The 27,676-nt window shown below is 40.6% G+C and overlaps 1 protein-coding gene across 2 annotated transcripts in view; it reads left to right on the forward strand.

The window, feature by feature from the left end:
* Window positions 1-911: 911 nt before the first annotated feature.
* Window positions 912-27,676, forward strand: part of MRAS (muscle RAS oncogene homolog) — a 43,628-nt gene continuing 16,863 nt past the window's right edge. The window contains exon 1 of one of the 2 annotated variants that reach the window (XM_075181124.1): window positions 912-1,778. The gene's annotated coding sequence lies outside the window, so the exon portion shown is untranslated. Of the gene's footprint in view, window positions 1,779-23,377; window positions 23,535-27,676 lie in introns of those variants that run through there. The other variant, XM_075181123.1, reaches the window with a different exon arrangement.

Raw genomic sequence — 27,676 nt, forward strand, 5'->3', positions numbered from 1 at the left:
CTCCAGGTGCTCCCACAGTCCAAAAAATATACTGGTAGATTAATTGGCTCCTGACAAAATTAACTCTAGTGTGTGTTCATGTGATTGTGAGTTTGGATTGTAAGCTCCAAGGGCGCAGCGGCTGATGTGATGATTAAACATCTGTAAAGCATAGCATAATACCTAAGCACGATATGAATAAATGCTAATATTTTTGAAAAATATGTACAAACATTGCTTGTTGACTCTTATCTGTAATCATCTAGGTGAAATATATTTATCATATATTATCATATATTATTAACACATATAAGTGCAAATATGCTCTATATAACATATACTCTCGATTTATTTTTATATATCCAAAGTTTTTTCTATTCTATGTCTAATCATTAGCGGATCTTTCATCAACTCTTCACATAATAATCCTACATATCATAACAAGAGCGATACAATGCAGTTTCTCCACCAGGTGGCGATCATCGCTAAATATTGCATAAGAGTCTTCTGACAAGTAATTTGTGCCATGGTTTCCAAGAAAAGATACATTATTTCAAAGAAAATCATCTTTCACGTTGTACTTTTATCGTGTCCTATGACGCACAAGGGACAAGCTGGATTTATTAAAATTGCTTCAAACCATCAACATCTCTACTGAATCACTTTATATCAGAATGTTTTGGCCATAATAATAAATAAGCATCATGTTTATGAACACATGACATCCATGGCTATAGTCACACTGTGAGAAGAAGTGTGAATATGACACATAAAACACAGCATCTCATTTAAGGTGTGAACACAGAGGCGTACAGCCTGAGTAACCCCTGTGTGAGCTGAGTTTTGTTCAAACGTCATTGGATGGAACAGTATGTAGCTCAAACAGAACTTATAAAAGGGATCATTGATCAAATGGGGACAAGTCCCGTTTTAGACGACTGTGAAAATCATGATGAGTTCCTCTACATGGTAAATGCTGGAGCAGAGGATCATTGCAATGTCACATGTCACTGGCAAAGAGCTGGCAGCTCCCAGGAAAGAACTGCCTGGATGGGGTAGCAATCAGAGACACACCAAGGCCAGCAAAGCCACTAAGTCCTGAGAGGACTGGATACTGAGGTACAAGCTGAAGTTAAAGGATTGTAGAAGGTAGAATAGTGATGGACGAAGCCAAAGTCTAGGGATTGGAGCAGGTAGAAGAGTGATGGACGAACCCAAAGTCTAGGGAATTGGAGAAGGTAGAAGAGTGATGGACGAACTCAAAGTCTAGGGAATTGGAGAAGGTAGAAGAGTGATGGATGAAGCCAAAGTCTAGGGATTGGAGAAGGTGGAATAGTGATGGAGGAAGCCAAAGTCTAGGGACTGGAGAAGGTAGAATAGTGATGGACGAAGCCAAAGTCTAGGGATTGGAGAAGGTAGAAGAGTGATGGACGAACCCAAAGTCTAGGGAATTGGAGAAGGTAGAAGAGTGATGGATGAAGCCAAAGTCTAGGGATTGGAGAAGGTAGAAGAGTGATGGAGGAAGCCAAAGTCTAGGGATTGGAGAAGGTGGAATAGTGATGGAGGAAGCCAAAGTCTAGGGATTGGAGAAGGTAGAAGAGTGATGGACGAAGCCAAAGTCTAGGGATTGAAGAAGGTAGAAGAGTGATGGACGAACCCAAAGTCTAGGGATTGGACAAGGTAGAAGAGTGATGGACGAACCCAAAGTCTAGGGATTGGAGAAGCAGAGAAATCCAAAACAAAACTTTGGTTCTGCAATGGTTTGGAAGAACTGAGGGACTTATAAAGACTATAAACAGGTGAGATAATTGTTCTGATTGACTTGATCGTTTCACTGAATAATTGATTGCAAAGTAGGGAAAACTGTGCAGTAGTCCTGGTGAGGAGACTAGCTGAATTACTGTTCTAGCAGAGTGTTGGTTGCAGAAATTGAGAGAAGGTGTTTGTAACCATCATTCTGAATATTTTTGTGACAGCTATCATGTGGAGCTAGTGTTTTGAATCCCCACAGTAATTGTTTTCTGACAGCTGTCATCTGGAGCTAGTGTTGTGAATCCTCACAGTCTCATTGTCAGCCATAATGAAAATACTACACTGTCATCTATATTATACAAACCACCTTATTCCTCAGTGATGTCACTAATGAATTGTATACCTTCCAGTTTTGGAGTAACTGTCCCGATTCTTGGATTCTGAAAGTCTCATGATCTATGGAAAGTGGTCTTGGCTTTACGGGCTATGTGGGCATTGCTGAGTTGACTGGGTGAGGTTTTGACAGACTAGAATTTAGTTTGGGCAGATTGTGTCTATATTGTGTTCAAAGATAATTTTCTTAAACATTGAAAGGTGTGAATAGTATTGATAGACTAAATATTCCCTGGAAAATGTCTACCTCCACTATAATAAGCTACAGGATCCTTTTAGTTACAGATGGACAGAGTGGGGTGATTGCAAAAGTACATTCCTTTAATAGAACACGCACATACCCCCCAATTGTCCTGATTTAGGCTGGTCCCAATTTCAGGATCTATATCAACTTTTGTCCCAATTCCAGGAAGGTGTTCCGCGATGTCAGGGCCCCTATAATGCCATAAGCAACAGGAAAGAACCACATTATAGGGGAGAAGTAGGGGTCTGAGGGACGTCCAGTGATTTGGTAGAGCTGGACACACCTTGGGGGGATCTGACACAACCTTAGTGTGATGTGAACATACCCCCATATGGCAGCACGCGCACACCACCCTGATATGAAAAATGAAAATGTTGGGAAAATGGCGGATCTGGGGCGTCATTCTGATAGTCAGGGGGCAGGAAAAGGTTTGGAACAATGAATCTAGGTGAACATTATAATAAACGGTTATTATTACTACAGCTGCAAGACAGAACATATTTTCCCTCCTTATCAGCAGTCAGGTTGGTGTCCGGCTGACCAGACATACTGGAAAATAACACAGAGCGATGGTTTCATTAAAGCAGAGAAATAGACGCCCGTGGGACGCTGGATAGAAGATGTTAGAATAACGTGGACATTCGTGTCAGGCTGTAGATTGGAAGCTTGTTAATGAGATCAGGACATTGCGGAGTCTGCTAGTCCCTCAGACCCAGATATCACATAAAGGATAATAATAATAATAATAATAATAATAATAATAATATATTGTAGGGCAGAGTATGACAGAGAATCCCATAAAATGTCATATTTTGGTGAGAGCTGTAACCTCACACTGGGGGCTAGACTTACTAAGCTGCGGGTTTGAAAAAGTGGGGATGTTGCCTATAGCAACCAATCAGATTCTATCTATCATTTTGTAGAAAGTACTAAATAAATGAAAGCTTGAATCCGATTGGTTGCTATAGGCAACATCCCCACTTTTTCAAACCCGCAGCTTAGTAAATCTAGCCCTGGGTCTCTTGCTGGACATCTTTACCTCCCTGTCACAGTTGCCTAAACTGTGTATATAGAGATTTTTACAACCACTTCTTAGTAGGTTAGTTCACAAATGGGGGAATGAACATGAAAGATGCCGGCTTGTATGAGAATATACATCTGTACAATTATGTTTCTTTGTCTGTTGAGTTTCAGGCATCTTAAGAGATGTGCAACCAACCAAATAGATAGAAACATAGAATATAATGACAGATAAGGACCGCTTGGCCCATCTAGTCTGCCCAATTTTTAGCCTATGGTAACCTCAAACCCTATTTGATCCTTAGATCTTTGTAAGGATATCCTTATGTCTATCCCAAGCATATTTAAATTGCTCTACTGTATTAATCTCTACCAACTCTGATGGAGGCTATTCCACTTATCCACTACCCTTTCTGTGAAGTCATTTCCTCTGAACCTCCTTCCCCCCAGTATCAGTACATGTCCTCGTGTTCTAATACTTCTCTTCCCCCCAGTGTCAGTACATGTCCTTGTGCTCTAATACTTCTCTTCCCCCCAGTATCAGTACATGTCCTCGTGTTCTAATACTTCTCTTCCCCCCAGTGTCAGTACATGTCCTCGTGTTCTAATACTTCTCTTCCCCCCAGTGTCAGTGCATGTCCTCGTGTTCTAATACTTCTCTTCCCCCCAGTGTCAGTACATGTCCTCGTGTTCTAATACTTCTCTTCCCCCCAGTGTCAGTACATGTCCTCGTGTTCTAATACTTCTCTTCCTTTGTAGAATGTTTCCTTCTGCACCTTGTTAAAACCCTTAATATATATGAAAGTTTCTATCATGTCCCCCTTTACATTTACGCATGTACCATGCGTCTGGAGCGAACATCCGCCAATCCTCATCATCAAAACTGCACCGGTCTTGCCATAAGGAATGCATATTAAAGACACAATAAAATAAAGCATATCTGAAAGTGCCGTGATTAATTTGCGCCTACATATGAATGACCCTGATCCGCTTCTCCAAGCACAAGAAGCCAGAAGTGTCCAATACGTAGAGCCCACAGTACTAGTGCGATTGCAGTGTGAGTCATTTTTAAATGCTTTTATGTATAAATGTAAACCTCTCCCACTACATACAACAGATAAATACTTATCCTTGACATCACAGCATCATTTGTTGGCTCAATGTCGCAATTAATTTGACATTTTTGAGCTTTAAAAACTTTGGCACCAGCAAATCCCCATTCATGTTTTCCTGCATTGAACTGAGATAACCCATTGAGTAAAAGCAATGGTGTAAGAAGGAAGCACTTGACTCTCACTAATAGAGATCCAATTAGTACACATTAACAATACATAGACTTACAAACCATCACCGCTGTCTCCTACCCATTGTCACAGCGTATAAATAATTCAAGCGCTTTTTAACATGATTGAATGTATGACTTATTTTGAACTTAGATTAAAAAAACATATAATTCCTGGTTACAAAGCATCATTTTGAAGAGCCAGAGAGCGTTTATCATGCTTTTATTAATGCTCAAATACAGGGTCCAATTTACCTGCAGCACCGTGATCCAATTCTGTTTTGTTTACTTTTTAAATATGGTCAAACAATACAGTGATAGTGACATTCAGAGAATAGCGCAGTTAGTACAGGACGTCATGTGTTACAGCGCTACTCTCTGTATTACAGAAACTAGAATCTACTATATAAATGCCTAGTGGCGTGTGTGGGGAAAAAAAAAACAAGCTGCAGTGCCACCTGCTGGGCAGAGTTATACACTGACCTATATATTTCTTGAAGGAGAAGTGACAGTTGGGAGTGGTTGGTGGTTGCCGGGGGTGACAGTGGGGAGTTTTTAACACCTTAAGTAGCTTGATGAAGGATGTGGCGATGAAGATGAAGGATGAGGTGATGGAGAAAAATGATGAGGTGGTGACATGTGGACAAAACCACGTTAAAAAAGGGCGCTTGCGTCGGGAAGTAACGCTCTTCCCCTGAGGAGGCCTGGGCTAGGCCCAAATGCATGACAAGAACCTTTTTAACACCTTAAGTAGCTTGATTTGACTAGAATGCATGAGTATCATGCACAGGTTAACTTGTGTTAAATATAATGTGATGAAAAGCCGTGTTTTACATACATTATATGTCTGCAGTGGCCCTGACGGCTTATAAGGGCACATTAATACAAGGCAATGCTGTACAGAGAATATTTGTCATTCACATCTGTCCCTGGAGCTTACAGTCTAAATTCTCTAACACACAAACACACTCACACACCCCTGACGTCACTTCACGTGACCAGGGAAAGTGTTGACACCAATGCAGACAGTTTCTTTCCACCAGCGGAAATAATTCACAGACATCGGAGCAGAAGCTGCCGCAGCATTTGGGGTCACTACACTGGGTGTCTTACTAGGGCATCTAGATGGGCATCACACTGGGTACCAGGTATGGAATGCCACCGTGGCATCTAGCTGGACACATCCCTGGGTATAATAGTATACAAGAATCAACAGGACTGAATATCTGCATTACCTAATAATAAAACAATATATAAAAATAAATATATAAATTGTAATGAGCATAGTCATAGACATTGTTTCATGAATTAAAATACATTTCAGAAAATCAACTAAATCATATTAAAATATTCAATAATAAAATTAGTAGATCCCCCACAGATATAGCCAAGCTGACATATATCAACTACACCCTAAATGATAATATACAAATATAAAGGACGGTTACTGGACACATTACCTGGTATATTATTTGGCATGTTACATTTTGCAGGTCCTGTGCATATGGCATCCTGCGGAGTATACCAGTCTCGGGCTGTTATTGTGGCCATTGAATTGTACATACACTATTTATTTTTTTGTCTTACTGTGTCCCGTGCAACACATAGCACAAGTACATCCTGATATATCACACTATACAGCTAAGTGATCCCTGATTCCCAGTACTGTGCTACTGCAATAACTATAACAGTTTTTACTTTGCCTGGCAAATACTATCTAGTATTTTGCCATTATAATCTGCTCGTTCCTAGATCAGTATGTCCTGTAGTGCATGTGCGCTTCCTTCAATATAGAGATTTGTGGTTATAAATGCAGAAACAACCAATAAAATAACATCTCTGTTTTACGTATCCAGCCCACCTCACAGCACTCCCTGCTTCGTACATGGCCCCTCGTACACTAACTTGATCTTTAAGGGATAGGAGAGATTAAAGGCTGCAAATCATCAGTCACCTGCCCATGAAGATGTCGGGGGTTCGTGTGGTCCATGGACCCTGGTCCTGAAGCTCTTTCTCCCTCCTCCTCCTCTCCTCCAAAATACTTAACGCACAGATCTGCACAACGCCCTCAAAAAACAAAATCGCCAGGTGATGCCATCTTGCCGCACCCACAGTAGCCAATAGGATGGGGCCCTTTTATATAGGTATCATCAGCCAATGGGCAGCCATCTGAGCTATGTGGCCTCTCACAGTCGCCTCTTTTTAGGTGGAATTTCTGTTGGGTTTGGCAAACCGCTGCTTGATTCATTTCACAATTTGTGTTCTTAACATGTAAGACTATCAATCAGGACGGCGATGTCTAATGTGGCGTTATGAAAATGGCGATGTCTGATGCGGTGTTTTGTACACATTTTGGCCTTTAGTAAATCTGACAGCAACCGCTAAGAAACAAAACGGGGCTTTTACAATGCTGCAAATTGCACGTTCTGAAAAAAATCTCATTTATTAATTATAAAAAGTTGCTATAAGAGAAAAAACAAAGTATACATTTCCCTCAGACCATCTGCTTTTGTTCTTTTACAAATCAGGATTTTTTTGTTTCTTTAATTCTTTAAGGATGAAAAGCTCTTTTTATTTATCATTTGATGACCAATCTCTTCTTCATGTAACAGCCTTTATGGAGGGTCTATCTGTGTCTTGGGGGGCGAGGGGGGGGCTGCAATCACAAATGACGTCTTCCTGGCAATGCCTGTTTTCCATCCGCAGCTATTGTCTCAGTAGTGTAAGCACATTAAGTTATGTAAGAGCTGAAATCCCCTCACTAAGCAGTTTGTGCTCCCTGCAGACTGTGCACTCTTTGTATTAGTTAATGCTTCAGATCTCTCATTTAGCAGATTTACAGATTATGGCTCTTACTCTGCAAAGATTATATTTCCTGTTTTATAAACAGCAGCGAATTTCATATCCGGTGGGTCCTCGCTGCACCCAGGACAGATGTTTAGACACAAAAAGAAGTGACTTTCACATGAAAACAATTGTTATGTATAAATATTTGTGTACACGCTTCAGTAAGAACAGGTGCACCTACATAATAATAATAATAATAATAATAATGTTCCACACAAACCAAGAAACAGACAATATTTACCATGACTTGTAAGGCAAGGAATATAGAAACCTGTGTTTAAATGAAAGTGCAGAGTCTTATAACAGGACAAACATAGTCAGTGTCGGACTGGGGCATGAAGGGCCTACCGGGGGACTGCAAAGCTAGGGGCCCACCAGAGGGGGTGTGGCCAGCCATCATAGAGGCGAGACCAGACACTAAAGGGAGAGTGGTCAGCCCACGAAGGACAGCTAGCACCATAGTGTAGTATATAAAGAATGTAGTGTGCTCATCCTTCTCTTAAAATGACAGGCTGACTGCGCACTTAGTTACTAACCTGCTCATGCTCCTCCGGGCGGTTGGATATCCGGAACTCCTACTCTCATCTGCCCTGCTCAAAGGGAAAAACACACTACCGCGCAGGTTCAGAGAGCCCAGAAGCGGCTCTCTGCACCTGTGTGGCAGTGTGTTTAACGGGAGTGTTTGGCAAAAACGGGGGGGGGGGGAGGAATTGCGCTCTACCCCTACTGTTGCAAGAGCAGCATTAACACAGGTTATCCCTCTCTCTACGAACTAATAATATACTGAAAGTTAAGCGCTCATTGACTTATGTATTATTCCAAGTGTAATGCTAATAATAAAATTTGTATTCTTTTATCTTGAATACAATTCATATTTTTCTATATCTTGTATTAGACTCTGAGCAAGAGGCTCGGTTCAATTCGTGGGATAACATTTAATGTTAGTTTTATCACAATTTATTGAATCCTGGTTAAAATACATAAAAATACATTAATATAGACAAATAAAATACTCCAATTAAACCACAGTATTTATATTATGAGGCATTGATTTTTATATACATACATACATATGATATGGCATTAATTGAACATACATAAAAAATCAGACAACCCTATGTATATAGACCTGGACTAGTCTAGCTACTGGGAGGCAAATGGCAGTGGGTATAAATGCTGCATTGATCCAGATATAACACAGTCACTGATATCTCAATAAAATAATGTTCATAGCATACAAGTCCAGTAGATGTGAATTGGTATTTCTTTAAGTCTCTGCTAGTGCAATATAAATATTCAGATCACTGTCCACATATATCACATGGTTATTGCTGCGATGCTTTCAAATTTTACTTTGTTTACTTGCAGTTTCGATGTATATAGAGATGGTGGCCGGGTACCCAGTGTGCTGAAATCAGAGGATGTTTCTCGTGGTCTGTGCTTGTTACTGTTGGAGAGGAAGGCGCCTGCGTTCCACTGTGGAACGCATCTGTCCCTTCCTGTTCTCGCATATGTCCAAAAGATGAATTGTATGCAAGTCGGGAATCAGCTGTTTTCTTAGCTCCTCCCTAACAACGGAGGGGGCGTGGCTATGATGTGGTGGGGCCTACCGGTGGATAGTTCTGCTGCCCTGCAGGCCAGTCCGAGCCTGAACATAGTTATATAACCAGTGTTATCCATAGTCCTCTCCTGTGGGAAATGCAGAGGGTCCCTGCGGGAACTCGTGGGTGGGACTTAATGACACGACTGCATCATAAAGTCCCACCCACTGCGGAGTGATGATGCAAATTGCATCAATTTACCACAGTGGGTGGAACCTGATTGTGCAAATTCTGTCATTATGCTACAGTAGGTGGGGCCTGATTATGCAAATTATGACATTATGCTACAGTAGGTGGGGCCTGATTATGCAGATTGTGTCATTATGCTGTGTTCTCTCCACCCGGCTTCAGGGAGATTGCCACACTCTCCCGGCAGTCTGGGACATCCACCACATTTCGGAAGTCTCCCGGATATTCCAGGAGGGTCAGTAAGCATAGACTTATCCCAAGGTGATGTTTCAGGCTGAACCCAGATAATTAACTCTGAAACTATTTGGGAAGCTCCATCCCCCCTATATGTAATTCTAGTATGATGGTTGTAGAAGATCCCTGTGACTCTGTGGCCGGTGTCAGCCCAGCAGGGACGAACCCTTTGGGCTGCATCAATCTGGACATTTTTAATTGTGATTTGGTGTCTTGAGGACGTCCAAAAACACATAAACAAACACATGGAACAGCGTGTACACGGGGTGCGTGTCCTGAGCTGCCTGTACTCATGGGGGTAACCGGCAAAAAGCATAAAAATGCTGCATTTATTACAATACATTCCTAAGGGAAGATTGTAAAATGATTTAGCTTGTTGTGTGGACGGTCACAGAGGATCAGATTAATCTCAATCAATTCTTAATTCGTGGATCCATTATGTGCCTTGTGGAACACACCATTATCTGTACACGTGTCTCTAGGTTAATGTTTACATGTCACCTACACACAGCTAGATGTGGGCTAAACCTGTGACATGACAAAGGCCTGGAGCGACTTCTACATCTCTCTATATCGCTGGGTTTTCTTTTTACTGTTGGACAATCTACTACTATGTATTATTGTACAAGTCCCTCTCACCTAGGGTTATACATATATATATATATATATATATATATATATATATATATATAAAGCATTATATTCACTGCACATCGACCAGACTCACATAAGATAAGTGGCCCTTCTGTCCTCCTCTGTGGGGCCCGACAATGGTGTATTCTGCCCCTGAATTACACCTGCTATAACACACATTTCAGCCCTTTAACTGTTTCTTTCTCACTTACCAGATACTTATTCCTGTTAAGAAATGTCTTTAACTCCAGTCATTTAAGTTAGCAAAACGAAGTTGTAAAATCAGTAGGAAAAAGCAGAAATAGACTATTATCATATTGTGTAACGAAGAGCTGGCTACATTGTAGCATTCACGTTATAACTCTTACAGGTTTTTCACCAAACAATTATAGAAAAAATGAGATTTAAAATAAATACCAAGAATTACAGAGGCGACATAGACAGAAATCTATGTTTATTTAACTTCAATCCCTTAAGATTTTGAGCCTAATCCTGGCCAAATAATCCTGAGCTGTGATGTGACTGGTGCTAGGAGCAGATCCTGGAAACCAGAAAGTACGTAAATCCAAGAAAACAACAGCTCACGTGTCCATCTGCCCATCGACTCTAACATGACCCGACATCTCAGGCCTGCTGTGACTTGGGCTGTAGAACAGTTTGGCAGAAATATGGCAGCATTCAGTGAACAATACATGATTCCTTGAGCAAACAAATTTAATTTTGGCATACAAGGAAAAGTAAGACAGGTAACACAGTACTATTTTGATTTAGTTCATTGTTGAAATTCAGAACAAGAATGGTAATTATCTACTAAGAAAGAGTTAATCCGCTACACTATATCCCCAGCCTATCGTTGTGATAATTGTACAAGGTGCACAACTGGTTTAAGACTTGTTGCAGCCTGGGAGAGGGGGTGGTTGTGCACCCTATCAAGGAATTTGCTGTCGTTTCAGCTAATTGATTAAAAATGGCAGGAGTTGTTACAATGATAATAAGTTATATAAATAATAACAGACACCCTTCTGTGGAGCAGGACACACCCCTAGGCCAGGACAGGACACGCCCACTTAAGGACGCTTTGTGCGGTTCAAAATTGTCCTTTGAATAATCTCCCTGAAATCATATCTCAAAACTTGCCAAATATTTGTTACCAGCAAAGCAGAGAGTGTTATCCCTGCATGCAACCAAAAATTCCCGTTGCACCCCTTGGATCACAGCTTGCTTTGGCCGGAAGCACATTTGAACACATCGACCGAGTTTGCTCCTAACTCTAAATCAATGAATAACAAAACAAAGAGTATTTTTGCACATATTCCAAATTACAATAACACTCTGGAAAACGCAGTTGCTCCATATCTTTGTATTGTGATAATTCCACTTTGTATTGTGATAATTCCACTTCTCTTTGTGATTAAAGAAAGTCATTATTCTCAACCATAACTTTTTAAACTAAATAAAAATGTATTTGGTACATAACAATATAAATGGTACTTACATGCATGTATTATTGCTGTTCCTTATATTAAATTAAACATAACAGAAATAAAGGGGTTTCAGCCAGTAAAGTAGTTGAATTATCTGCAGCGTAATATTTTCTTACAGATCAATACTAAAGACTTTGTCGTGAAACACAGCAGAATATTCAGCATTCACATTAGAAAATGAGCATTTTGCTTGTTAGAAGCATTAGTGGGGGAGGGAGGTCTGAGCACAGCACGAACTAATGCTTTAATAATTACAAGAATAAGTCATTACTAGCTGACATGTCAATGCTAAACCACAGCAACCATGTACCGCAATGTACACAATGTAAACCATATCATTTCCTATTAACACGATGTCACGTATAATAAAGATATAATAATCTAAAAAAGTAATATTATGTACAGTCTGTGACAGCTGGTTAACTACAAAAGGCCTGATTCATTAAGGAACGTAAATGACAATATGTGCCGTATTTGTAATTAAATGTGGTGCCTTAATGAATCGGGCCCAATTTGCCCAGAACCAGACTATACACCAGTGAACACAACTACATCCAATTGATCTGTGAACACAAAGGACTCTTCTGACTAGTTATGATTGGGTGAAAAGGGGAGAGGACCGGACGTATGCACATAGTCTATGCACAGTAAGAGCGCCAAGCTGAAGCACACGCAGCAGCGTCCAATTCAAGCTTTCGCCATCTCTCAGGTACGTGTTTTTCAGTCGTATCACTTGTACCAGCTACAGGTCGGGTGTAAGCGCCGAGTGATAGTGATGACGCTGTGTATACAGCTAGCTGTGTTTGCAAGGGTTGGGTACGTGGTAACGGGGACAAGAACCCCGACAGACTTCACACCTACACCAAAATTCCGATTGCAGCAAAAACTAATCCAATATAAAGAGACTCACCTGAAAACCGAAGATCCCGCTTTCCAATGGCAGCGCAAACAGACAGGCAGCCATTCCGAGGAGGCAGCTGTCCGGTGCTTCACTTTGACCTCAGTGCAATGTACATTAATGTTAATTTAAAGTGGCAATGACTGGACCCCGCAGGCTAGGTGTTTAAACACTTAACAATGCCTAGACCCTAAGGGTTTAAACCATTAGCCTAAGGTCAAAGTGAAGCACCGGACAGCTGCCTCATCGGAATGGCTGCCTGTCTGCATGCGCTGCCGTCGGAAGCCCGGATCTTCCGTTTTCAGGTGAGTTTCTTTATATTGGATTCGTTTTTTGCTGTAATCGGAATATTGGTGTAGGTGTCGGGGTTCTCGTCACCGTTTAGACAATTACCACCGGTTTGCCATCAGGAGGAACTGTAAATATGTATTTTATGCACAGTAGACATTTATAGTGTCCTGATAAATGTATTTCATTGAGAAAAATTAAATAAAAAAAGTTGTTTCTTTTTAATGTTTTTTCATCAATGATTATATTATTATTAACATGTGACAATAATTGAATACTTTTTTCTTTCCTGCGCATCCTGCTGGGACTTTATATTGAACAAATGTATTGTACGTATCCCACATTGTATTGCGTCTGTCTCAGTACAGCGAGTTCTGTGTTCAACAAGAGATGTTTCTTCAGGTCCAAGTAGTTGAATACGGACCTATGCCTGAATTACGCTTATTTTGGGTGCCTTTATGAATCAAGCCCAATGTATTTTAATATATTTTGCAACTACCAGTGCAGCATATGCATAAAATACGCATTAAATGAGATAAACATCACATAACTTCCTACAAGAAGGAGAGTTGTTGGCTGTGGGCCATACGCTGAAGCACTGGTCACTATAGAACCGTCGTCACTAAGGATAAACACTTTGCTGTCATCAATAAACAATATACATTCTAAAGAGTGGAAGAAATGTGGGTGGAACTCAGTATAACCTGATATGTTCCTGTATCAGTGTCTGCGGATTATAACTGTAAGCGAGAGATTTGGGTGGATAGAAAAAGTCCACAAAAGACTAATACCACAGAGATATGTGTGAGGACATCATTCTAAGCCATACTGCCAGAGCGACTCATCAGTCCTGTGTTCATGCTACAGCAAAACAGGCGATCGTAGTTATATTGCACCGAGGTAGCTGCTGTCCTCAGTTTTCAACCGTTTGAGTCTCAAGTAGACTAAGGGCTAGATTTACTAAGCTGCGGGTTTGAAAAAGTGGGGATGTTGCCTATAGCAACCAATCAGATTCTAGCTGTCGTTTTGTAGAAAGTACTAAATAAATGACAGCCAGAATCTGATTGGTTGCTATAGGCAACATCCCCACTTTTTCAAACCCGCAGCTTAGTAAATCTAGCCCTAAGTGCCCTTTAATGCTCTGACTTACAGGAAGTCTGGTTTGCATAGGAAGAAATGCCCCATTCATTAAAAATCTTATCTCAACTAGTTCACTTATAATAGAAATTAATGTTGCATATAGATGTTTGGGACAACCAAGATACACACATTACAATACAACATTAATCAGAACGTTTGTCAAAAACGAGAGATTGCTTCACACAATGAACAGTTTTGGAGTAGAAACAATATTTGCAGATGTCAATACGTTGCAGGATTGTTAGACGTGAATCGTACAATTACAAAAGACAACTTTCAACCAGCTTCAGACCAGTCGGCTTCAGGTGACAATCAAATATTTTCCCCTCTGCATATGATCACATTGGAGCAATTGTCATCTGCACACACCGATTCCTTAACAGTTGGATTGAAAAGGATCGTCCGTACTGATTGGGGCCAGCTAGTGTGTATATGGTAATTATCTTATTCAAGTCAACTTCTATGTTAGATTAAGGATTCATTATATTTTTTTGTCTTGAAATAAAACAGTTTCCCGCTGATCTGATCCATTGAATTTCAAGATTTATCATTTTCCCAACAAGTACTATTATAAAGGCAACGCTGCCGGTATATTCTGCTGTTGTTATAAGAACGGAACATACCGGCCTGTAAAGTGCCAACCGGACCTCTTTCTAATTTTTAGTATTCCCTTTATTCTACTGTTCTTCTTCAGTCAGTTAAATTACTAGAGCCGCACAGTCCATGTGATTGTTCTGGGGTCCAGACGCTCAGGGGTCCCAGAGGAATAAATATATCTGAAAGTACAAATTTAACTTAATGGTTTCATAACCACACTCCAAAAACATACTGGTAGGTTAATTGGCTGCTAACAAATTGACCCTAGTCTCTCCCTCTCTCTCTGTCTATCTGTGTGTGTATATTAGGAAATTTAGACTGTAAGCTCCAATGGGGCAGGGACTGATGTGAGTGAATTCTCTGTACAGCGCTGCGGAATTAGTGGCGCTATATAAATACCTGATGATGATGATGATTGTGCTATAGCGCACACATATTACATAATTGGTGAAACATACACATAGAGATGGATGGCGGGTGGGGACCTGGTGGTCTTACTCATCTGTCCAGGAAAAAAATATCTAAAAAAAATAATTTACCGCAGCTTTTAAAGGTTAGCATTGAACATGAATAACTGATGCAAAATGTGACTATCATCATCCATCTCTATTAATGAATTATGCAATCCATAAAGAGTAATTGTTTCTAACGTTCCACATCCTCATTCATGAAAAAATGATACTACTCTACTAAATGATTCAAGTAGCAACAGCAACGGCCATATAGCTGCACAATATCCATCTCCGTCGCCCATGGTCCCCCACACCCTGTCCCCTATCAATCAGGACTCTGCTATCAGCCAGTTCATCTACTCTTCTCTATTCCACTTACAAAGCGTGAGCTGAGGCTGTTATATATCATCAATAAACTCTTCTCTCCCACCCCAGACATTGATTTTACCATGTTTAACATGTAGCATCTTCGTTCCAACAGATTTCCCTGTCTGCCCATTACCAAACAGGCAATAATCCAGCCTCCAACTCTAAGTATACCATGTTACACCCAGGGGGAGGGGGGGGACGGGACATTAGTGGTTTATCTACTGGTCACGGCAGCAAAGGATTTTTTTTCGGAATATGGGTTTTGTACAGGAAGCATCAGAATATTTGTGGAAGAGAAGAGTGGATAAAACAATTGTGTTGTAGAAATGTCAGAAGAACCATCTAGATATCTACAGCATCAGAGGCTGCGTTAATTGTATCCTCGTCCCCCCTCATCATGGAGGTTCCCAATCTGCAGCTCTCCAGGTGAGGAGAACGATCTGGAACATCGATGTTGCTGATTGTGGCTATCGATTGTTATCTGGTGTTTGTAACGATCTCAGTGACAATGTGCAAAACACAATGAGGGTTTCTTTGTCCACTCAGCCTAGTAAATCAAACAATATATTAATATTCAACTAAAGTCTAATGGAAATCTCTGTCCCTGTGTATCCATCTGACCTGACAAACTCAGAATGTTTTAGCATTATATTATTACTAGATATTTGTAAACGTGCGACGCTTTGTTATCAAAATATCTTAGTTATTCCCCCTATATAAGTTCTCAGCAATGTACATACATGTATAAGGGGCATATACCCGAAGAGGTTTTTTATCATTGTAAATGACCTACTTTGGGCAGCACGGTGGCTCAGTGGTTAGCACTTCTACCTCACAGCACTGGGGTCATAAGTTCAATTCCCGACCATGGCCTTATCTGTGAGGAGTTTGTCTGTTCTCCCCGATTTTGTGTGGGTTTCCTCTGGGTGCTCTGGTTTCCTCTCACACTCCAAAAACATATTGGTTGGTTAATTGGCTGCTAACAAATTGACCCTAGTCAATTAGTGTTGACCCTAGTGTTTATCTGTTGTACCCTATAGGGATAGCATCACAGGAGAGAGGTCTCTGGATCCCCCACCCCCCCCCCCCCCCCCCCGGTACGGTTCGTGCTCCTCCCCATTGTCCTAGGCCATAAGAATCTGTACTATAGAGTATATGCTGGAACATGCTCCTATCGGAGCCACTGTCCCAACTAATCAATTTTAATAAAATGTCATGTTAATTCATTTCTTAGAATTGCAATAAGAAATGATAATTAACATGAGCAATATGGGACGGGTCATAAATAGACCCCTAAATTTCTCTGTCTCTTTTTGCCTATTAATTAAACTTGCAGAAAAATGTTAAAGCCAGAGACACGGTTTCCCACAAGTGTCATTGTGAGGTCACGAAGTTGTATATACCGACTACGGAAACAGAGATGTGTCTGATGAAACTGGGAGAGCTCAAGTTTGATATAGAGTGAGGGACAGGTCCGGTGGATCGGAGAACTTCCAACCTACAGCAAGGATCACGCAATGATATTCTATATCACTGGGGGAATCGAAAAATGTCTTCAAAATGTCGTTCATGGAAACACTATCAAATTTCACACCATAGTCTACAAAAAACTCTTTGTTTAGAATCGTGGAAGTCAGCTAATTGAATAAAGTTATTTCAATTAATATCTAACAACTTGATCGTTTTTGTCTGAAAATTATGCGTAGAGAACGCTACAGCGTGAAGGGCGTATCCAGCCGCAACACGTGGCAACAACAGGTTTTGCACATTTACACGCATTCAAAGGAACATACACATTTTTAATTAGTACACATTAATTGTAGTTGCAACACATAGTTATTTATGTCAAAATGTAGCAATATTTACAGTTAATATTATAAGTTATATACACGTTAGTGAAATCAAAGGTTCAGGATGCAGGAACTATGTCATGTTTAGTGTCATTTTAATCCCCTATTCATCAGCAGTTGTCCGGTTCATTCGCCAAAGGGATCGCACATTGCATACTCTAGTTAGCGATGTTAGGGAATAAATGTTTGAAATTATGCTGTCTGTGTAATGTAAATAGACTAGTTTAAACTGGATTCTTGGCGGGAAAATCGGAGTGCATCCCCTGGAGACCTGACCCCCACCTTTGTATATTTTGGTTTGAACTGGCCTATGACCTGCAGTACACTGGACCTTCCTGAAACCTGGACCAATAGAAACAAGCCACATCATCTGCATTGTTTTACTGTATTCACTGACTGTATATAAGCAGGGGCTCGGGACCCAGTAGCCAGTCTACTTGACCACAGCCTTCAGACCTGAATGACTGCTATTGGATAGCAACTAGACGTTATTGGATAGCAACTAGACGTGCATAACAGAATGTAAACTTATTAATTTCTTAACCATTAAAACATAATTTTTTTCCCTGTCAACTGTTAAGAGAATAAACCTTTATAGTCGGACAGAAGAATTTCCTACTTGTTTTGTTGTGGTGCAGTGATTCAGTAGGACAAAGTATGTTATCTGCCACTGGAGATATTTTTGTGCTACAAAATTAATTTGCGACACAAAAAGCTTTATTTTGTGGCACAACAACCAATTATGTAAGGTTTCTATCTAATTATGTAGACAAAATGACTGACAAACAGTACCCCATAGCAATGCAATGCCATTCCCCGGCAGCAGGGGGCACTACACGTACAGTATCACTTTCTTTGGTTCCAAACCATGGTCATTGGTCTCTACAAAGTGTAGTCATCTAGTCTGTGTACCGAGTGTATAGATTTATGGTACAAATATTGGAATTACATAGCTGTGTACACATGACCCTATTTGTACCACCATAATATCTCTTCTGTTATCGCCATCGAAAAATGAGAATTTTTTTAATGTTTAAAGATTTATTTTTTTTCATATTTGTATCTATTTTTTAACTATTTTTCTGTTGTTGTTCTTAGTGGAACTTTAAGGCCAAATCTGGGCTTTCAGTTCCAATACACTTGCACAAGCCAACTACCCGCTCAAACCTACAGCGATTGCCCTGGTGAGGCAGTAAGTTAACCCTTAGTGCTTTAGGCAAAGTAACTGTCAGCTGCCTTGGTGATATTTTATTTGATATATTGCGACGTTGAGGGATTTATCGCTTGTGTTGTTCACAGCAGCAAAGGTAATATTGTCTAGCTGTACGCGGTGCATGTTGCGCTTAGGTTGGTGTCAGACTGGAGATTTTACAGCTACAAAGCTCTCGGAATGCACCGTATGGAGTGAATGCGGAATGCTCATCGCCTGTCACATGGGAAACATTGTATCAGGCGTCTTCGAAGCATAGTCCATGGAGAAGCGTTTCCCTTTCACTTCAATCTGTCACCACTGAGCAGCATGGTCTGATTCATTAAGGAAAATAAAAGTCTATATGTGCCATATTTTGCATTAAAACACTTTGCATATGCCCAGAAACGGATTATACGCCAGGGAACACAAGTGCATCCAATTCATCTTCGAACGCAAATGACACTCCCGACAGCCTACGAATTCATGGGCGGAACGGGGGAGTGAGGGGGCGAATAAGCGTAGTCAATGTACAGTAAGGTCGTGCCAAGCTTGAGCGCACGCAGCAGTGTCTGCTTCACGCTTTGGGCTTCTCTAAGGTACGTGATTTTCAGCCGTATCACTTGCTCCAGCTACAGGTCAGGTGTAAGTACAGATTACTAGTGATGACGGCTGTGTATACAGCTAGAACATGTGTTTACAATCAGGAGCAATTGTAAAAATGTATTTTATGTACAGTAGATATTAATAACATCCTAATATATGTATTTAATTCTGCAGTGTGTTGTGACTGCCTGTACCCGTACCCATATTCAACGCAGGGGCAAACGCAGGATTTGTAGAGGGGAGTTTCCACACCACACTGCCAGTGGGCGTGACCAGCATGCAAGGGGGCGTGACTATAATATTAGACAGTGCTCTCCAACTCTTCCTATTCCCATTAATATACGTGGGCAATGCTGCATGCACTACTGTTAGGTGCACGCAGCTCTCCCTTTTCAAGCAGAGCTGTGTGAAGCGGAAGCAGGGTCCAGCCACCTCAATTATACAGTGCCCCAAGCTTGGAGGGGGGATTTCCGGGCACTAGGAAACCCCCTCTCAGTTTGCCTATGCAACGAATACGGGAACAGGTACAGAAGACGTCTCTTCAGCTCTGCTTCACTTAGTTGAATATGGCCGTGCGTATCGCCAAATTACGTGAGTTTTTAAAAAATATGTGGCCCAGTATGTGGAAATGCTCCGGAGTTCAAAGCTCCTGCGTAATACCACATTAACTGAACCATTTCTTTACACAGAGATACTGAAACTTGCAGCTCAGTGTACTCAGCTGTACAGTGATATACAGTCAGTAGTGTAAGGGGTTATCTGGGTCTGGAATAAAGACGCCCTTTTGACTGGCTGCGGCTTCCTTACTCACGCAGGGTACGTGTATATGATTTATCTCTCTCCTAACATTCGTGATTGGAAAATTGGATCATTTTAAATATAAATAGTATATATTCCCTCAGGCCTCCATTGTATTTTACTGAGCCCTAAAGATTGTGAACGATGCATTGCAGGAGACATGACGCAAAAGTTTGTCAGAAAGTGCGTGCATATGGGTACATTTACTTACATTCACCAGGGTGAGAGAATGTTTTCTAGACTTCGTTTCTCCTTGAAAGACCCGTAACACACAAGTAACGCAAAGCTTGTCATTAGCTCATGATCTTACTTGTTTTACCCCAAGATACGGCACTAGTGTACTAGTTCTCCACTGCCCTGTAATATGGATACGTGTTTTCTAAAAAGTATGGCAGCATGCATTGAGCAACTAAAAAAAATGGTTTCCTAAAAAACAGAGAACATAGTATTCTCCATGTCTAGTGGCTTCTCAGGACACAATATTCTTGTATAAAATCCATCTCACAATATCACACCTGTCCCTATACACATTGTTACAGGTAAACTTCCAAAAAAAAGCTTACGAAGATACTTTTCATACATAATAAAGTCTCCTGTTTTATTCAGTAGATGAATGATGCCCGAGGTCCTGGTTACATCAGTAGTGTAGTGTTTTCCAGTCTGTCACTCATGCAGTGTTTTATACATGCAGGTGTTACTTAGTGAAAACTTGTCACGGAGCAGAGCTAATGACCTCTCATTACTGCTATAATCGTCAGAGCTCGTCTGATTAACCTCACAGTGATCTGATAGGCTGGTGAACACTGTTCCCTCTAAGCAAAGCAACCTGGAAATGACAGTATTAAAAATGGAACTTTCTAGGAAACATCCTGTAGGCGCAGGATTATCAGGGAGGGGTCCCCAGGAGACTGATCTTTAAACTCTTTGATTTCTGGATTGCTCAGCTTGATTGCAAAATATATAAAACTATTTATTTTTTGCACAACTGAAAAGTCAGAGTTATTTACTACCATGGCGCTAATTGCCCATGTCTCGTTGCAACCAATCAGTAACCATCGTTGATCGCCTCTAGGGTAAACGTTCAGTTGGTTACTCTGGGTAACGGCACATCGGCGCTGTAGGAAATAACCGCAACTGAAGATTATTTCTCAATATCAGAGGATGACGCCAGCCCCAAACCAAAGAAAAAACACGATTATTGTATATATTTTAGTACTATGTAAAGTTTAACTAAACAGTTTTGCCCCTGGAGCAATGTGCAGATGGAGGATTTCTCCTTTAAAAAACACACAGCTGTTTTTGTGGTTTTTTTTGTTTGTTTTATGTTATTTTCTCCCTATACCACATCCAGTATCTGGTGTTGGCTAGAGAAAAATGCTCATAGGCTCCTAATAAACCATTCAAAAGAATTGCTTCAAATACGTTAACAATTCTGTTAGGATCCTTGTTTTAAACATTCAGTTGAGAGGTTTTCATATAGTGCATTAAATGATCTTAAAGCCATTCTTACCCACTCTCCTGTAATGTCTGGGGGGCTCCCGAATTTGGGGTATCCCTGCTGCATCCTGCCCACTTCAGCACCGACTGTACAGTATGCTGACGTTGTCTCCAGTTACAGTCTGTGACACAGTGTAACAATTATCATCCATCAGCAATGAGAGAGAACTGAAGACGTTACAGCCATCATCAGATTGGTGATTTCACCTTAATGGATCATTTCTCAATCGGATTGCAAGAGTCCAGGCTTTTCAGTTTGGAGCTCACACAAATCCCAATTCTCTGCCAAGGTGGTTAGGTCCCAAAAATATAGGGCTAAATTAGCAAAAAATTATGTTTAAAACAGTACTTATAAAACCAAACCTTCATACCGCTGTATTCAGAAAAGTCGTAGACCAGTACAATCGATAAAGACATTTAAACTGGGTGTTGGCACAGTTAACGGTCCTATGTAGCTCAGTCTTAAGTTATATAAGTAATGCTTCTAATTAGATTTTTTGAATTTCTCTGACCACGCCCTGATAGACAGTCGCACAAAGTACAACATAGAAAAAAGACAGGCGCTATTCCCCTACTTTTATTAAAACACCAACCAATTTGCCAATCAGTCGCACCAAGTGTCTAACCCAAGGTGAATCATCAACATTTATTTATATAGCGCCAGCAAATTCCGTAGCGCTTCACAATTGGGATGTATAGGAATGACAATTAATTTTTAACCGTATTTACAAAGAGTGATGATACATTTGACAAAGTCAAATTGTATGATTTCTACATTAAAACCAGCGGTAAATATGAATTAGTCACAGAGGAAAAGCAATGGGAAAAAAGTTGGACTGGAAAAACTTCTTTCTCCACTTTCTTGAATAAAGTAAAAGAAAAAAAACAAAAAACTTTATTTTCTATCTTCTATGTCAACATATTAAGAGAAAGAGATACAGACAGTAAAACTGTCACGTTTTGTTTTCCCTGACTAACAAGATATGTGTTACATAAAGTTACATATAATTGTTATATAAGAATAATATTATTGCAGTTATTACACAAAGCAAGGGGTTTCAGCACTGCATAAACATCTGAGTTTCACAGGAACCATAAAACACACTATACAGGGCGGACGCTAATACACAGTTAGGAGCCAGCTAGACACATATTGGCTGCAGTTTAATGTGTTTATTTATACAGCTCTTATACATCAGATGTAATAAGAAAAGAGGGACATTAAGGAGGTTTGGGAAAATCCAAACTGTGCAAAATAGAGACAACTCATGGTCACAGTCTAACATCAGTCAATTACTTCTATATACAGAGGAATTGGCCTCATTAAGGAGTAGAATACAACAATATGTGACACATTAGTTCTAAACCTGCAATAAGTGACACACAGGACATCATGTGAGCAGCTGAGTCACAATGTGACCTGTAAGGAATTGCATTGTATGAGTCCAGGCATTGCATTGCAGGGCTGGGCACCCCTAGATAACAGAACCTAGGAGCACCCAGTCCCTGCTCTGCAGGCACCCAGTACTATAGCCTCAGGCAGGCACAGAATGACAGATAACCGGTCTTGTACAAGGAGTGGTTTTCTTAAGGTCGTCCTAGAACAAAGGCGCTAATCACTTCTTCTGTGCACTAAAAAACAAACACTGACATGTGTTTCCACGAATAATTCAACGTACCATTTGTTCTGTACATTATAAAACCACTGAATCTTCATGCAATGACTTTATCTTGTGTCACAACTCCGGGCCACCTTAAGAGCAACGTACTGAGGGCACAGCTTGTGGAAGAGTCCATTGTACCCGAGAGGGGAGGACTCCTTCACTTGCATCTTTCAGTGTATCAGTTCAGTGACTGACCGGGTGAAACTCATTGATGGATAAAGCAAACTGTCCATTCTTATGTCTTATAGGAAGGACAAGAGATAAAGAGCAACAAGACCTCTGTAAAGGAGTTGGGTAGTGAAAGTGTCTCCCCCGGACAGCATCTATTTTTAGCATCAGCTGTTGCAATATAAAGAATGGTTAGCGTAGAAAGTGAGCATTAGATTGCAGTAGCTCCCGTAGAAGGGAGGGAGGGAGCTGGTGGGAGCAGTCCCTACTTTTTTTTTTTTTTTGGTGGGGGACCAATCCATGTCACACTATGCAGTGAGAGGACCTGTGTGAGGGGCAGCCTGCCTGGGGATACGTCTGGTGAGTACAGGCAGAACCAGTAACCTCATAGCCTTGCACCCAGGGGATGACTGGCACCCAGGTCCCACCAGTATGGGTACAATGGGATACAAGGATCTTGGCTGGAACAATCAATGATCTCATCATTATCCACGTTTAACCCTGTGGGTGCCAGGAGTGGTCTGTACCCCTGCCATTTGTAATGACTTAGAGATGCTATCTTGTTCTTGGACACATTACAAAACGAGCATTACAGGGAATGTGGGTGTTCTAAGTACAGCCCCCCCCCCCCCCAAGTCCCTTCTGCAGAACATTAGACACCCCCCCCCCACACAATAGATAATGTATACCATCAATGGGAATACAAAATCAGCAAACTAGAAATCCTGTGCGAAGTGGGCAATCAGGGGTTAAAAGGTTCAGTTCCCTAAATATCTCTTCTTTTAGATCATTCACAGGGCCCCCATATTCTGGTACCCTGGGATTATACTATTGAGGTGTGTTCAGTATATGTTTTCTGTTGAACCAAAGTACTGTTGTGAATTGTTATTAATACTATTTAGTTTTGCAATTCCATCAGTTCCTTAAGTTTTTTTCTGTGTTGAAGATAAGGGGAGGGTGGAATTGCTGGCTGTAGAAGTGTTTGTAGCTGTCCAGGTTTATAATGTTGCATAAGTTGGCAAGCTGCGGCTTTCTAGCTGTTGTGGAACTAAAATCTAAAAAAGTGTTTGTAGCTGTCAAGGCATGCTGGGACTTGTAGTTTCACAACAGCTGGAGAGCTATAGTTTGCCTACCTGTGGCATGTTGAAGCCGGGACAGGGCAGGTTGTGAAACTGTTCAGCTACAATTGACGTCAGGTCCAGTCAGCCAAAAAAAGATATGACCAAGTTTGTAATGTGTTTTGGTTTTTTTTTTGCTCATGCATTAAACTGCAAGTTAATTGGCAATTATTTGAATATTGCCCAATAGTGTGTCATGTTTCTGTTGTGTTTCAAAAGCACTGTGAAAGCACAAGTTCTGCTTCCTACCTCCAGTAAACCAGGCTGCAGAAACTTCTGTTGAGTAAGGGAAAAGTATTTCACACTTTTTTTTTTTTTTTTCCAGGAAATAAACTCGTTTAGAGAGAATCTAATTTTGTTTCTAAAGCTGCGTACACACTACAGTTTTTTCACCGGATTATTGTGCCAATCACATGATAAACTGTAAGGTCCGATATTGCATTAGTGTGTACGCTTCCACGATCGTGTTTTATCGCACCAAAGCGTATCGTATCGTTTCATTAGACTTTTATAACCAGACTAAAAAAATCTCTATAAACGATGGATCGATGTTGTTCCGTTCTGCAGTGTGTACACTCAAGACCAGCAGTGTCCACAGATCTCCATAGAGTTTACAGGGTCACAATCTTTTAAGCCAATGGTTGAGGGATGAAGAGCACAGATCTGAAGGTAAATCGTGTAAAACGTGTATAGTGTGTACACAGGAATTGGCTGATTGGGACTTTCAATTATTGGTAACATAGTTTCCGATATAACATCGGGAGAAATTTTCTGTAGTGTGTACCCAGCTCAAATCATCGCTGTCCCATCCTCTGTTCTCCTTATACACCACAGGTAAAAAGTTCTTCTGACAATTCTGTTTACCTGTTACAGGATATTTAAAGACCAAACATTTGTATCATTAAGGCTACTTACCTACAATTGTTTGATCTGCATCTTTTAATGCATGAAAAGCGTGTTGTGTTTACGCATTTCATGTATGTTTTGGGGGGTTTTGTTTTTTTTAACATGTGACTAAAAAAAGAGGAAGTTATCTTGTTTAACGTAAACGCTTGTTAATGTCATCCAATTGCATTTAGAACACGCTCCCATCGAGATGAATGGAAGTCTTCAACAGCGTTGCCCTGAATTAGAAGTGGTCAAAAATAATTGACGCACAACGCTTGTTAAACGCAAATTTTTCCGGTCTCGTTTGGTACAATGATTTTTCTTCACATACATTTTCCTTGTACAAAACTTGTGTTGGAAACGCATCTTAAATGCAGAGTTTTAACACCAATAGGTGTGTAACTAAACAGTAACTGAGTGACTGAAATATGTGATAGAGATATGACATAGAAGTGATGCTGTGATCGGTGTAAATGGTGAGTCCCCATGGCTTTAGTGGAAGGAATAACTTCTTATAAATTTAATTGATATGGATCTCAGATGTTACCTGTATTCGCCTTGTGGTTTGGTGTATTTATATAATCCCAAAACACGGTGGCTTCCAATCTCCTAATTTACACTGTGTGTGAATTATCGCATATATAAATAGATGCAATAGATTCTTTGCTTGGTATATACGCTTTAAACAAAATACACTCTTAAAAAAATGGAGCATGGCCATTAAACCCCTTCTCTGCGCATCTCCACACAATTGGAGACTTTATGTTGGCTGTAACTAGTTAGCAAAGGCTTGTGTAATCGGAATATAGCGTCTCTATCTCACTCAGTCATTGCTGTACTCCGGTTATATAAGTTTTATATAAAAGTGGCACTTTTGTGCTTTAGCTCAACGTTTAAGGCTGACCTTAGTTTGCAGAGAGCTTTTGCTACATGTAGCACACAATTTAGGAAGCAACTGGTTGTATAAACACAAGTTGTACAATTTTGTGGTCCCTGGTTGCAAAACACACAACAATTCATGTCCTCAGTTTCTGTGACTCCACTTCTGTAATGTTTTCCTGTTTATGTAACCCTGCTAGTATTAATAATATTCAGAGCATGGAGTAAGGACACCACAGTATTGGAATTAGTGACCTTAATCCACAAAAACTGAAAATGCCACATTACAATCAACTCTTCTGTAGCCAAATCTATAAACCTAATTGAAACTGTGTATATTACACCACTTTTCTCTAAAACAAAAAATACACACGTTTGTTTAACTTGAAGTTTGTTTATAAACACATTTAATATAATTGTTTTCACTAGGTTTTGCATCTGGGAGTCTGTAACTGAGTTTCCTATTTACCCGTAAAGACACAAGAGAATCTGTATCCAAAATCGCATCAAATGCAGCAGTGTGTGACCTGGGCACAGCAATTGTTTTATCCTAGTTTGGCGCTAGCAGTGCTAAGGCGCACTGTCCTTAGATCTCCTGGCATTTGCACTATGTTGCTGGTAGTGTGGGTGTTATGACACTGTGATAATCAAGCAACTGTTGCAAAACAGAATCACAATTCATCAACGTTTATTATATAGCGCCAGCAGATTCTGTAGCGCTTTACAATTGGGAACAAACAGTAACAATAATACATAGAGGTAATACATAGAGGTAAGAGGGCCCTGCCCAAGCTTAGTCTACAATTACTCTAGCGTCCCCAGTATTATACATAAGGTATCTATTATATAATCTGATTAGAGTGGTAGGGTGCCAACCCTTGGTATCTTCTATGTGCAGTACTGGCAAGGGGGGACGGTAGGGCTGCTCCTGAAAGTCTACCCCTTAACCTTACTGATTGTAGCGAGCACTGAAATGTTATCTCTGCATTTGGGGCAGCACAGTGGTTAGCATTGCTGACGCAGAGCATGGCGGTTCGATCTTGACCAAGGCCCTATCTGTGGGTTTTCTCCACCACACTAGAACCATACTGGTAGTTTAATTGTGAATTTACACAGTGACCTCCAATGGGACAGTGAATGATTATTTATTCTCTGTGCAGTGCTGCCCCCATACTTGTATAACTGGGAGCAGAATTTACTGCAAGACCTTGAAAGAAAATACCCAAAGCACCGACTGCCCTGCACATTACGCGCCAACCAGCGGCCACCAGTCGCGTTGTCACACATAATGGCCTATTGTAGACTTGCATCTGGTCTCCTCCCTCCATCTGCCCACTGTCCTTAAGATGTCATATTACCTGTTGCCCATTTGGGGGTTTTATTCACCCTCACTGTTTTTGTTAATGGTTTCCGAGTCTAAATAATTAAGACGGTGACCTTTTTAATGGCTATTTACATTCTAATCTAGGAGTTGTCTCACTAAAAAAAATAAAAAAGATGCAGGATAAATGGTGCTGGGCGGCTACCGCTGGCTCCAGAGTTGTCCTTTTGTAGCCATTATCGCTATCGATAAATCCAAATACTTGGTATTTTTTCCATCACCCTCCTCCATTCAGT

Source organism: Mixophyes fleayi, chromosome 7, assembly GCF_038048845.1.
Source record: "Mixophyes fleayi isolate aMixFle1 chromosome 7, aMixFle1.hap1, whole genome shotgun sequence".
NCBI classification, from domain to species: Eukaryota; Metazoa; Chordata; class Amphibia; order Anura; family Limnodynastidae; genus Mixophyes; species Mixophyes fleayi.